Genomic DNA, 14,173 nt, shown 5'->3' with positions numbered 1-14,173 from the left:
GGGATCCCTGGGTGGCACAGCGGTTTGGCGCCTGCCTTTGGCCCAGGGCGCGATCCTGGAGACCTGGGATCGAATCCCACATCGGGCTCCCGGTGCATGGAGCCTGCTTCTCCCTCTGCCTGTGTCTCTGCCTCTAAAGATCCATCTTCCTATGAGCTAGGTATACAGGCCAACTACAGAACTTAAACTTTGTACCCAAGCCAAACTAAGAGTTATAATTAAGGATTTCTCTATACTCAGAGAAGTCCAGAAACTATCCAGAAGAGAACTTAGAATTTTAGTGAGTACATGAGACTCAGGGTTGCCTGATGTATATTGAATTGCACACTTATTAGACCCTCAGAGACTAAGTCTTGAATATCAAAAGCCTATTGAACTGACTCAGAGAAGGAGGGACCTACTGGAACTCTCTTCCCATAAGCTTAAGAATCAAAAGAAAACAAAACAAGGTCAGAATGTAAGTCAAAGTTTCCTAAAACTCACACCTAAACCTTTCCAAAAAAATTGGTTGGACCATAATATAAATCATGTAACCAGATAAAAGATGAAATATGATTTTTTCAAGATATACCAAAAAACACCATCAAACAACACTTGGGATCTAAGATAGGTTTTGAGGTAAGAGCAGTTGTTTTAATTCATTTTGTCATTGAGGTTAAATCTGATGTTAGAGACCTAATTAAAGAACAGAAATTAGGGGGATCCCTGGGTGGTGCAGTGGTTTGGCGCCTGCCTTTGGCCCAGGGCGCGATCCTGGAGACCCGGGATCAAATCCCGCATCGGGCTCCCAGTGCATGGAGCCTGCTTCTCCCTCTGCCTCTCTCTCTTTCTCTCTCTGTGACTATCATAAATAAAAAAATAAAAAATAATAATAAAAAAAACTTTAAAAAAAAAAAAGAACAGAAATTAGGATGTGAAATAGCCCCTTTTCCTGACAGAACATTTTAAAAGACCTTAAGAACAAAAAACAGATAATACCCCAAATAAATTAATGGCCCTGCAGACCAGACAGCTAGATGACCCACTTCCTTACTAATCACCTATTGACAAGGACAATTACAGATATCAGAAACAGAAAGGACTCTGGAAAAAAGATTGTCCAGTCTTGCAAAATAGAAACCAAGATGTAAATAAAAAGCAGAAAATTCACATCAGTGAACATGGTCTAAGGAAGGAAAAGGTATCCAGTACCTTGTCTCATCTTTAAACACTGAAGGTAAATTAATTAAATACTTAGATGGTCAACTTTATCAATTCCTGGTAGATATGAAGGTTACTCTTTCTACATGAAACTCTGCCACCTTTTCTCAGCTTCTTCTTCAGAATAATCATACCACACAGGTGTTAGGTATTTCAAATAACCCACAGATTTCTCTATGTCCAATGCCTTAACTTGAGCCCTTAACTGAAAAACATTCCTTCTGCCTTCTGATATCACCCCCGAAATTTAACAAGGAGAGTCAATGGCTTTACTACAGAGATTTCTGCATTGTTCAGTGTGCTTCTAGGCCAAGACAGTAACCATCTATTTGCCTTCACCCAGGAATAACAACAATATTCCTGGACAGGCATGCACAGCTAGTCACTGAAAGCCTCTCCTATCTCCCAGTTCCTCAATCAGACTTAAATTATCTAAAGTCCCTTTGTGATTCAGTATCAATACAATATGTAGATGACCTTTGTTAATCGTTGTTCAGTCAACAAGGAATCCTGTAAAGAAGATTCTGTTTTCTTTTTCGCAGCCTTAGCAAGAAAGGCACATAAAATTTTGGCAAAACACAGTCCATTATTTAGGGCATGATCCATCCCAGGAGGGAGAAACACTCCCATGATATATTTAAGAATATCTTAACTTATCCTAGATACCTTACAAAATGACAGCTGAGAGGATTTCCAGGTTTAACAGGATATTACAGGTAAGGAGTGCTGAATTTTTCTGAGATTGTGACATTTCCATATGAGGTGACGGTGTCCTGAGTAAGAGATCCTCTCCTCTGGAAGCCCAAACGTAAACAGACCTTCTGTAACTTGGTGGAGGCTCTTCCTCCGCTTCCTTCCCTAGACATCCTTAACTACAAAATATCCCTCTGTCTATTTGTACATGAGTGTTCTAGATAAGCTCTTGGGATTTTAATTTAACTTCACGTGAACCATCAAAAACCCATCACCTGCAATATCCCCATCCTTGACCCTATTGCAAAGGCAACCTTGTCTTGACCCTTGTCTTAGGGCAATGGAACCTCATGGTGCCTCATGCAACACAACCATATTAGTACTGGGAGAACATACTTTTCAGCCAGCCAATTAATCTCTTAGGACACTGTTATTCTCTCCTTCACATTACTATTCACTGCAGCCACACCCTGAATTCTGACACTTACTTGCCACCACCAGAAGGGGAACCTCATGATTGCTTTACCTCAGAGAACTTTTCTGTACCTTACTCAGATTAGTTACAAACTCCACTGAGAATCCTGACCTAATATTATTTGTTGATGGAAAACTGAAACCAGATATTATGAAGTAGGATCTGACATCGCTAACTTAAGTTCTATTTTAGACTATAGTACCCCTACTGAGATAAAATCAGCCCAGATGGCCAAAGATTCGAGAGTAAACAAATATACAATAGCAGGTATGCTCTTGGAATCATTTTGGGACACTTTGGAAACAAAGAATAATTCTGCTGCTGGAACCTCCATCAAAAATAGGGATCATATGGAAGGTAAAGAAAATGTCTTAAACTCATTATGTCAAACAAGTAGCCTTAACCAAAGTAGCAAGAGTCTATGCAAATCCTCAAAGCATAAATGTCTGAAATGATTCAAAGAATTCATAAAATATTAATATTTAGCCCTTAACTTCAAAAAAGAAAGAATGGGAAAAATCTAGTTTCACCTTTCACTCAATCTCGGGTGCTCTCAAGGAAACCACATGATGGCATCAAATGATTTCAAATGGATGGATATTTGCTAAATTTCTCCACAAAATTACTCATCCTGGTGTAGACAAATTGGTTACTATCTTAAATCAGGATTGATGAGAGAACTTTAAAAAGAGAGTTGAAGTTATTTTCAGGTCATGTGTGAACTGTCAACAACATAATCCTGGAAAAACTATTAAGGTGGAACATAACCAGGAACCAAGAGTTCTAGGGGTCTTTTGAACATCTTCAGATGGTTTTTACTCAACTTCTACTCTCCATGAGATTTGAATATATTTTAGTTATTGTAGATCTACTTTCAGGATGAGCTGGAGCATTTCCTTGCAAAAAGCTACATTCCTTACAGTTGCAAAAAGAAAGCTGTTTGATTTTGTGTTTCTGATCCAGAATAGACCAACTTTTATGCCAAGTGACTAAGGAATACATTTTATGGGAACCATTATCGATGAACTCTGTAAGGTATTACCCTCTTATTCAAAAACTATATTGCCCTTATCACTACAATCTTCTGGAGAAGTTGAAAGAATCACTGTAATATTTAAATTAAAATCACCAAAACTCTCAGAAACCCTTAAACTCCTCTGGCCAAAGGAAATCCACAAATGCTTATAGCCATATAGTCCATTCCCTTGAGGACACATCAGTTATCATCCTATAAAGTGTTAACTAGTCCAGGCATTTTAGGATTTCACCTCTGATACCAGGCTTGCCCTACTGTGGGCAATTATGGCGAAATATTGTAAGGGAGTCATATATTCTATCCAGTCCTATCACTGAAAGTTTAAGGCTGCCTTTCCACATCTTCTTATACCCATCTTCATGACTGTGAGCCAGAAGTTTCTATCTACTGGAAAATACTTCAAAGAAAAACTGTTCTTTAATCTCATTGGAAAGAACCTTATGAAGTTCTGTTAATAAATTCAGTAGAGAAACTCCAGGTAATCCATCATTGGGCTCATATTTCACAACTTAAAGAAGCGATTTCAAATTTGACCCAACTGGAAGGCTACTCCAATACACACTTTCAAATTGAGGATTCTCATAGATCCACTAATAGCAGCCAGTCTTTGGTAGTATTCAGCTCACCAAAGATCTTCAAAACAAGCTAACAACCTCATATAGTAGACAGCTTTCACCCAGTACAGACTAAGACCCCTAATTCCCATTTTGGCCTTTGCTTGCTTATAATAATTTCTCTTCTCATTTTCTATAAACATCTAGTTATTATTCCTATAATCCCTCTTGCTCTTTTCTTTTCTCCTTCTTAAAACTGTTAGTTCAGAACATACTCATTTTAAAGCCATCTTACGTTATCCCAAATAGCAGCCTCTGCCTTCAATCTTACTGACTGCTGGATACATCATCAATTGCCAGACCCCCATGGTAAAAACCTCTGGCAAATTCTAGTCTCATCAAATGAGACCATAGGGAATTATATCTGATGGCATTTACACCTCACCTGCATGGACAAATGACCTTAAACAAATCAATCTGTGACTATGCTAGTGTTCCTCTCTCCCAGAAAAAAAATAACCAGTTATTACAATCTATTGATCAGACTCTAGGTAATTCTAAAATTGAATTCAGCAACCTTCATATTGATGGGTCAAATAATTGCCACCTCTAAGAATCTAGGTAACACAGTTAAGGTAAGTTTTGTTCTTGTTTTTGTTTTAAAGATTTTATTTATTTATTCATGAAAGACACAGAGAGAGAGGCAGAGACAGGAGCAGGCTCCCCACAGGGAGCCTGATGAGGGTTTCCATCCCAGGACTCTGGGATCACACCCTGAGCGGAAGGCAGACGCTCAACCACTGAGCCACCCTGGTGTCCCAGTAAGGTCGTAGTAAGGTTGTAGTTTTGACCTTGTCTCATAAACCACTTCTTCATTCCTGATGCCAGGATTACTAGAAGATACCACTTCTTTTGTGGCTAGGATATCCGATCTTGTTTGCCTCATACTAAAACCTCATGTACTTTAGGAAGAGTATGCCGATACTCTTTATACACAGAGATCTCAATTCTATAAATCACCAAGGCTCAAAATTTCAACTCAGACAAGAGCTCCAAAATGAAGTCCATCCTTGATTATTCAGGCATTCTACCTGAGTGTTCACAAAACTCATTATTTATGTCAAAAATCAAAGTCATATTCTCATTGGTGGGAATTATATAAATAGGACTGTAATGAACTTATCAGTGGCTCTGGAAGAAGTCATTAACAATACCATCTCTGCCCTAAATGAAACAGAAAGCAATCTAATCTCAATGTCACAGGTATTGATGAGCATTTGGACTGCTCTAGATTTCTTGTCCAACTATGGTAGTGTCTGCACTGTTGGTAATACTTCTACCTATATTTGGATCAATGAAACAGGTAACATAGAATGGCCTATATATATTGCAGCCTATCAGACTTGAACTCTTGGCCTGAGTTGAGCAGTTGGGATTCCCAGTTTCAAAGAATCTTATAGGGATTAATTATTCTTATTCTTATCATAGTGATAATGATGCTGGACAGCTGTATTCTATCCAGTGCCTTAAATGCTTCTGCATAAGTGCTCTCTCCACAGATGATCTCCATCATGATATAACAGCAAAAAGCTAGTAGACAATAGTGGATAGAGTCAAGCAAACCTCATGATACTGTTGTCTATGGAGACAAGTGGACAATATTCAAAGGAGAAGATCTGAATCTCTAGAGCTTGGTGACACAGTCATCCTCACAACTGAGAGAATGATCAAAAGGGGGAATGAAGAAATGAATATACATTGGACATGGCCAATAGATATAGATATAGATATAGATATATAGATATATAGATATATAGATATATAAAATATATAATATATATTGGATGGACAATGGCCAGACCACAGATGACAATAGGTCTCTGGCCCACAATTTTGCAACAACCACCCTGAAAGTGAAACCACAGACTCTGCAGCAATTGGCCTATAATGGCCAGGAGTTGGTCACTGACTGCCAGCTTCCCTATTGTTTTGTCCCCTCTTCCAACATAAGAACAACCAGAGAAAACCAAATACACTCCTCAAACCAATCACATATGACTGCACTCACCCTCTAGTTAGCCTACCACAGGCTTCCTGAACAACTTCCCATCAGAGCATAGTCAAAACCATCTCCTTTAGGTACCATAAAGCTATCCCATCATTCCACCAGCCTTTGAGTCTCTGCCAAACACAAAATGATGGTAGGTGACTTCTCGCTTTAGCAAGCTCTGAACAAATGGCCTCTATCCTTATTAGGATGATTGTTTATTTAAACCCAGGATAGCTGAGAGGCCAGACCCTGGCTGACCCCGAGAGAAAAAGCCATGATCTGATTTAAAGGGTTATTAGAAATCAATGTTTGTCCCTGAATCTCAGACCCCTCAAAACAAATTCATACATTCCAAAGTGCCTATGTTCAGGTTCTTTAAGAAGAAAACCTATTCAATAATTGTATATCTTTTAATTAAAACACACACACACACAATGTCCATTATCCAGTTGTCTTCAGCAATATAGAAACTATTAAATGGTACCTCTGTAGGCAACATCCCAGTGAAAACGTTGGTTTGTTTAATTGGTGGCTATTATGACATTGGAGCCTGGGAATATACAAATATTGTGTTTTTACTATCTATAAAGGTGATAAATCGTATTTCAATTGGGACTGGCATCTAATTTACAGTTCCTGTGCTTTTTATGTTACCTGTTGGAATACTAAAAGAGGATGCGATAGAAAGCTAAATAAACCATACAAATTGTTAAAAATTTAAATATTCACTTAGCAGGATCCACTAACTACTGAGTTTGGTGAATATAAGCAATAGACATGCAGATTCTTTAAGGGAAAGTGCTATCTGGGGGAGGTATGCTTCTATTGTGTTTTGAATTCTCTTTTCAAAAATATTCATTATCCAATTATGTCTACAACTGCAATGCAACTTGATGCTCTTGCTGTACGAAAAGAAAAATGCAATCCTAATTTAAATTTTTTGTTTTAGGCAAGTGTCTCTAGAACGAAAGAAACCCTAGAACAATTCCGAGGACTTGGTCTGTCTCCAGATGGATGGAAGAAAGAAAATTCTGCAATCTTTCAGTCTTTAAGGGCTCAGAAGCCAAGCAGCCCAACACAGAGACTGCAGAGAAAGGCCTGCTGAGCTGGGAAAGTGGTTGGTATGATAAGTATTTTGATGAAGCTATGTACATCTGAAGTGACTATTTAAAATTCAGGATAAATTTCAAGCCATTCCTTTCAAAAATATAGCTTGTAAGATCACCATATGTTGGGGGTAACCTGTAAGAAAACTAGAGAGAAACACATTTATTAATGGCCCCTTAAACTGGAGCTGATGACCAATAAAGGTTTTGGCAGAATCGATATCTAGAGCCAGAAAAATCTCCTGTTAGACCTTTGATCTCCCAGCAACTAGAGGGATAAAGGTTTGACTCACCCACAAGTTTTACAAGGCTGAATTCTATGTTAGGAAACTCAATAGAAATGATTCAGGGATTCCCTCACTATTACTTCCACTTGGCAATAAAACTGCTAATATCAGCCCGGTTTTATAACTTTGATCTGTGACCCTGTTTTCAAGGGCATTGGGTTCCTCTGAGACATATTTGGGCATTTTTTCTAGCCCATCATGGAGTGGCTTAGGAAATGGTGGGTGGCAAGTTTCTCCTCTAAGTCCGCTAATCCATTCCTGTAGTGAAATCAAACAGAATAACCTCATTACTTCCTCAGAATAATGATTACACTTCAGAGAACTTTCACATGTATTAGGGTACTGGCTTTGAAAGTGTGTTCCAAAGGCCACCTGGGGTATGAGCAAATGGAGGTATAGGGGGATCTCACACCAGACCTACTGAGTCAGACTCTCTGGGAATGAGATCCTATAATTTGCATTTTAACAAGCTCACCATGTGAATCTTATACATACAAATGTTTCAAAACCATTGCTTGCAATCTTCAAGCCACTCTTGGAGAGCTAGAAGCCAAGAATCTGGTCTTACTTGTCCTCAGCAACAAATAAATAAATATGAAATGGATAAATGAGTGAGTGAATTACTAAATAATAGAAATTATTTGAAGTATGAGGTGAATAAGTATCAATGATCACACACACGCACACATATATATCATATATCTACTACATTTCAGTGAAATCTTAAATTTTATGACCCACTTAGTTTTATATTACAGCTTCCTGGAGTGCCTGTTAGATTCCCTAGCCCCATTCTAGAACTACACTTCCTACTCCCATAACAATGAGGCATTATTTTTGGTATTCTGAATACCAGCCACTTTTCATTATTGACAAAACATAGTCAAAATAATGATGGCAATTAAATAAAATGTAATATCATTTATTATCACAAATGCCTGGAATAAAAGGTTCTGTTGTCCTTATTTTACATATGGAGAAACAGAAGGTAAAAAAGATGATTTCTTCATTACCCAGTAAGAAAGAGATCCATTAGCTTAATTTGTATCACGAGTCCTCAGTGTTTCTAACACCGTGGAAAAGAAAGCCTACACATAACGAGTGCATTCACCTCCAAATCTTAAATACTGAGATTAAAGGATAGTATGCAAAGTTGTCATGTCATAGCATTTCTTTCTATAAAAATAAATAAAATCTGTAAGTATTTAGTGATAGTTTCATAAGTATATCAAAAGTTAAATTGTAATGCTGGAGTTCAGATATCACAGCAAGTTAATATAGAAAAGCATCAAACAATGTTCTGAAATGAATGCTCCCCCCACCCCACCCAAGATCAACTATGAATCCAATGGTGTAAAAGCAGATCATGGTTGCAAGGAACTGTTAGGGTATCTGGGAAAAGGGATTCACACTAGACTCTAAAGGGAGACAAGATTTAATAACCAAATGGATGAAGAGGTATTCATCTTTTCATTTAACATTTACTGGATTATCTTTTAGATACAAAAACTTATGTTAATTAGCAGGGTGACTGTTTTCCCCGAAATCTAATCCTTTTAGGAATCATCAATCTCCCAATTCCTGTGATTTGAGTGGGCTTACCACATCCATCTGCTTCAGGAGTACACACATGTCTCAAGCATGGGCAATGAAGTCCTCCATTCTCTCTGCCACCAAGGAATAAGCATGGCACCCAAGATGAACTGTTAAGAGCCCTCTGTGAAAGTATTCTATCAGAGAAATTTTAAGATACTAACTTTTCCATCACAAGCTACATGTTCAAAGTATGCAACAGCTGTGTGAGGCCATCTTCTCTGGTTAATATGGGTGAGCCTTGTAGGAGAGAAAATGTGGCTAATATGCCATCTGCAGGAGAGGCAGAGATTACTAATAAAAATCATGTGGCTCCCTGAGCCCAGGCCTGACTGGAGCCTGGATCTTTTCGATCTTTGAGCCAATAAATTTCTTTTTATGCTTAAAGTGATCTGAGTTGGGTTGCTCTTTTTTGCAGCCAAAAGATATTCCAACATTGAAAGCAATGACACAAAGTAAAAAATATTCTCTGTCATCAAGAAGCACAGCTAACCAAACAAGAATACTAATAATTATAAGGCAGTGTGATAAAATCTTATAATAAATGCAAACACTAGATGCTTTGCTGGCATAAAAAAGGGCCACCTTATTCCTTATCTGGAGTTAGAAGTATCAAACTTCTGCCACTGAAAGATATCAGGGATTTATTAGCCTTTATTAGCCTCTCTAATCTTTTCCCTCTGTTCAAACCAATCGGTAGATATTTTCTTCTAAATACAATTTAAAAATGGCACAGAAATCACTGAAAAGAACTGCACACATATCCTGGACTTATTAATAAAGTTACAGTTTACAAAGAATTTTAAATATGACCTCTCTTAACTAGGGAAACTGTCTCAAATTCAACATCAAAGGACATTATTTACATACTCTTAAAATCCCTTATTTTCTAGCTCAGTAGCAAATGCCCAGTTCAAAGATGATCATCAGGAGTTAGATAAATATCCACTGAAAAGTGTTCTGATTTATGTTTAGTTTCAAAGGGGTATACTTAAGGACAGAGGTAACACAAAATTAGGGAAGAGAAGAACCGGAAGGCACCTAACTCTACGTGTGTGGTTAATCACTAATATGTTAACTACAGTGACAAAGAGAACGTAGTCATCAGTCATGTCAACGATAGTTCGATGTTAAGTTAGAGCCAATATTAGTCAATGGAAGGAAAGAAAAAGCAAATTTTGCATAGGATTGTCACAGGGAAGAAGCATCAAGATTTGGTAGATTTCACTGTAATTCCAGAAAAGGGATAAATCCTAGCTCCAAGAAACACAAGAAAGTCAGTGTTAATCCATTCATCAAAAGGTAAATGATGCTGGGAGGTAGAAGGAAAGAGGGCTTTAAAAATACATGGAGTAGCGGGACACCTGGGTAGCTCAGTCAGTTGAGCATCTGACTCTTGATTTCAGGTCAGGTCATTATCTCAGGGTTGTGAGATCGAGCCCTGTGTCAGGCTCTGTGCTGAACACGGAGTCTGCTTAAGATTCTCTCTCCCCCTCTCCCTCTGCTCCTCCCTTCCTGTTTCATGTGTTCTTTCTCTCTCTAAAAAATAGATAAATAAATAAATAAAAAGAAATACATGGAATAATGAAATAAATTAAGTTCTGTCTCATGGACTAATTGAGATCATCTTCTATGTAGAGAAAAGAAGAGGGATAATAACCCCCTATGATTGTTTTCTGCTTGCTAATTCCATGAAGTCTGAAGACTTTTGGAGAACCTGAAAGTTAGCCTTAGTTGCTGCAAGAGAGCATCAACCGCTTATAGGCAAATTCCTAGCAAACTCTAGAAACAAAACTCTTATACTAAAGTTGCTCCTCCAGAAGGAAGGGGAAGGGAGGGGAGAGGAACAACATTTTTATTTAGAGTGTATAACTTGCTATTTCTAAAAGAGGGCTTACAGTAAAGCTTACAGTAAACAGTAGACAATAAATTTCTTAAGGATGGGCAACCCCCTCATCTCCATCTATGTATCTCCGCCAACACCTCTCTCAAAGCTCTGCATGTGGGAGAAGAGTAACATGAATCTAATGGATGTAGATGGATTAACTAATATTCAGCAAAAAGGACAAAGCTGAGAGCCAATATTTGATTTGTTCTATTAAAATAACTGAGATCCTTCTAGCCAAATCTATTTAAGAGAATCTCAGGGCCTAGCATGTGCTTGCCTCACAATTAGATGTTCTAAATAACTGATGTTTTAATAAATGAACGAATGCAATGGATTCCAATTGCTATATTGAGTTTTCAGATACACCCCCAAATCAGTACTGCAGCACTCAATGCAGACAACCATTAACTGAGGCAGAATGGCAGGACGGCCAGCTTCTCCCTGCTGTGGTCTCACAGTTTTGACAGTGTTAGATGAATTTTGGATACAGCAGTCAGAAACTCATCCTTCTCTAAGGAAAAATGCCCCAATTACCAAGATAGTTTCTTCAAGTCCCCAAAATGAGTTCACAGAGACAAAGATGGTGACCTTGAGGAAAGGCTATTTTTTCTCTAACTGCTCTTATTCAAATGCTGTGCCCAAGCCTGTAACTTTGTAGTTTATTTGCAGAAAGACTTTCACGTACAGGTATGCTGGCTGTTTAGAGAACACATTGGGTGCCTGGCTCCGGAAGACTGCACACCGTTTAACCAAAGGATCTAAACCCATGGTTACATTTCATCTCTACTTCTTCACTCTTAATGGAAGAGGCAAGACTTAGATTGTTCCCCAAGCAACTGATCTCTGGTTTTCACCAAGAGACCCTTTTGGTGTGGATTGCACTGGGTAGGATTAGACAACCACCTTCTCAGGGGCAGGGGAAGCATACTTGCAAGTGGGATAAAATGGCTTATTTGAAATTTTTCTTCAGGGCAGGTGGTAAAACTAAGTGACACTTCAGAGTGCCCTATCAGTTCTAAAAGAATGTGAAATCCCATATAAATGACCGTGTTTAAGCCACCCTGATCCTGATGTTCCACTTGTTTACTAGAAGAGTGTTAGAATCACATTCCCCACTGCCCATATGGAAGAAATATCAGCCGGGACCACCATTCCAGGGAAGTTGCCTCCTCAAACTGCCTATTAAGCAAGAACAGAAATAATTTTTTCCTTTAGGTGCAAATGTGACAAAAGCTTCCAAAACAGAAATATATATATATATATATATATATATATATATATATATATATAATGTATATATAATACATTATATATATACATATAATGTGTGTGTGTGTGTATATATATATATATATATATATATATACTATTACATTTCAGGTGGTCTGCAAGGCCCCCATGAAGCTCATTCATGGAATTTCTAGGAGGTCCTTGTGCTCCAGATTAAAAATTCATACTCCAAACTTTGCACTTTTTTCCCCTATAATTCCTTGCATTGTTCAAACTAGGGGAAATATACTGTGGGGATATTAGAAGAATTAGGAATCTCTGGTTCCCTCAAAAGTGTTAAAAAAGAATCACTGTACCTTCCAAATACCTGAGCCAAATTCTTGACTCCTAATCTAGGCTGCAGGGCCTTCACAGACAATAAGAATATGGCACATCCTTTCATTCAACAAGTGCTTCTTAAGTGCTTCCTATGTGCCAGCCAGCTGCAAGAGTAGTCATCGGGGTTAAGGATGAAAGGTAAACTGTTGGTCTATAAAAAGCTTATAAAAATATAGACAGGTGGGCAGCCCGGGTGGCTCCATGATTTAGCACCACCTTCAGCCCAGGGCACGATCCTGGAGACCCGGAATCGAGTCCCACGTAGGGCTCCCTGCGTGGAGCCTGCTTCTCCATCTGCCTGTGTCTCTGCCTCTCTCTCTCTTTGTGTCTCTCATGAATAAATGAATAAAATCTTTAAAATATATATATAGACAGGTAATGCAGCCTAATACAGTATCATAGATGCTCCTGTGGTTGTGAAGGTAAGTGGAGGGAGTATTGGGAATGTCTGGACAGTGACAGGATGTCTTCTTAGAGAGGAAGGTGTCTGTGCTGTCACGAGTGAATCGGAGTAGGCATGGAGAGAAGAGGCTCCTGGCTCATGAGCGAAGGTGATTGCTGGATTACCAAGCAGTTCCAGACTTTGTAGAAGTGTCAGTTACTTCCACTCTAATTATTCCAAAATAAATAGCAATCAGGGCATTTAGACAGTCACACTTCCTAGAGACACACTTAGCTTTACTTGGATAGGCTGTATTTGACCTTGCTGCAAGTCTCTTAGATATAGAACCACCATATTCTCAATAAATATGAAAAACATTTTCATAAACATATTTACTTTTGCTGTATTCTCTAAAAAAAAAAGCAGTATATTCATTTTTGTTGTTGTTGCTGTAACAAATTACCACACAGCGGCTTAAACACAAACTCATTATTTTACAGTATGTCAGGAGTACAACATGGGTCTCACTGGACTGTAACCAAGGTGTCGACAAGGCTGCATTCCATTCTGGAAGTTCTAGTGGAAAGTATGTTTCCTTGCCTTAGAATTCTAATTTCCAGGGGCCATCCAAATTCCTTGACCTGTGGTTGTCTTTCTCCGAATTCAAAGCTAGCAAGCTGAATCTCTGACTCTTGTTGCATAGTAACGCTGCCTGCCCTCTGACCACAGCTGGGAAAGGTTCTCCAATAAACACTTGTGTAATTAGGTTGAGCCCATCTAGATAATCTGAGATAATCTCCCCATCTAAAGGTCTGTACTTTTAATTACATCTTTAATGCAAATTAACATTGTCAAAGGTTTGGAGGGTTAGGACATAGACATTTCCCGGGGAGGGGAGAATTGCTGCCTACCACAAAGGGACTCAACAATTTCTCCTACCTTTAGTTGTTACTGTTGGACGCGTGAAAGACAACAACAAAATGTAATGTGATTGTTCTACCTTTTTCTTTCATTTTTAGCTCACTTAAGGTATTTAATAAGATGCATATTTATGTCTAAGGATGTTTAAGACCTTGACTGTGTTCTCAATATCATCAACCACTGCACAAAAAAGAAATCAATAAAGGAATCAGTGCTGATAGATCAAACCAACAGAGGAGCTTCACACCCGGATCTCAAGCAAGTAGAAGCTGGAGAAGTGGCTGATAAAGGACTTTGAAGAGCCACCTGAGTAACAGTGCTCCCTTGAGACGGAGACAAGCTATAAAGATGAAAATAATATCAAAGCAATGAAACACTGT

This window comes from Vulpes vulpes, chromosome 5, assembly GCF_048418805.1.
Source record: "Vulpes vulpes isolate BD-2025 chromosome 5, VulVul3, whole genome shotgun sequence".
Lineage (NCBI taxonomy): Eukaryota > Metazoa > Chordata > Mammalia > Carnivora > Canidae > Vulpes > Vulpes vulpes.
Note: the sequence above shows the minus strand (reverse complement) of the source record.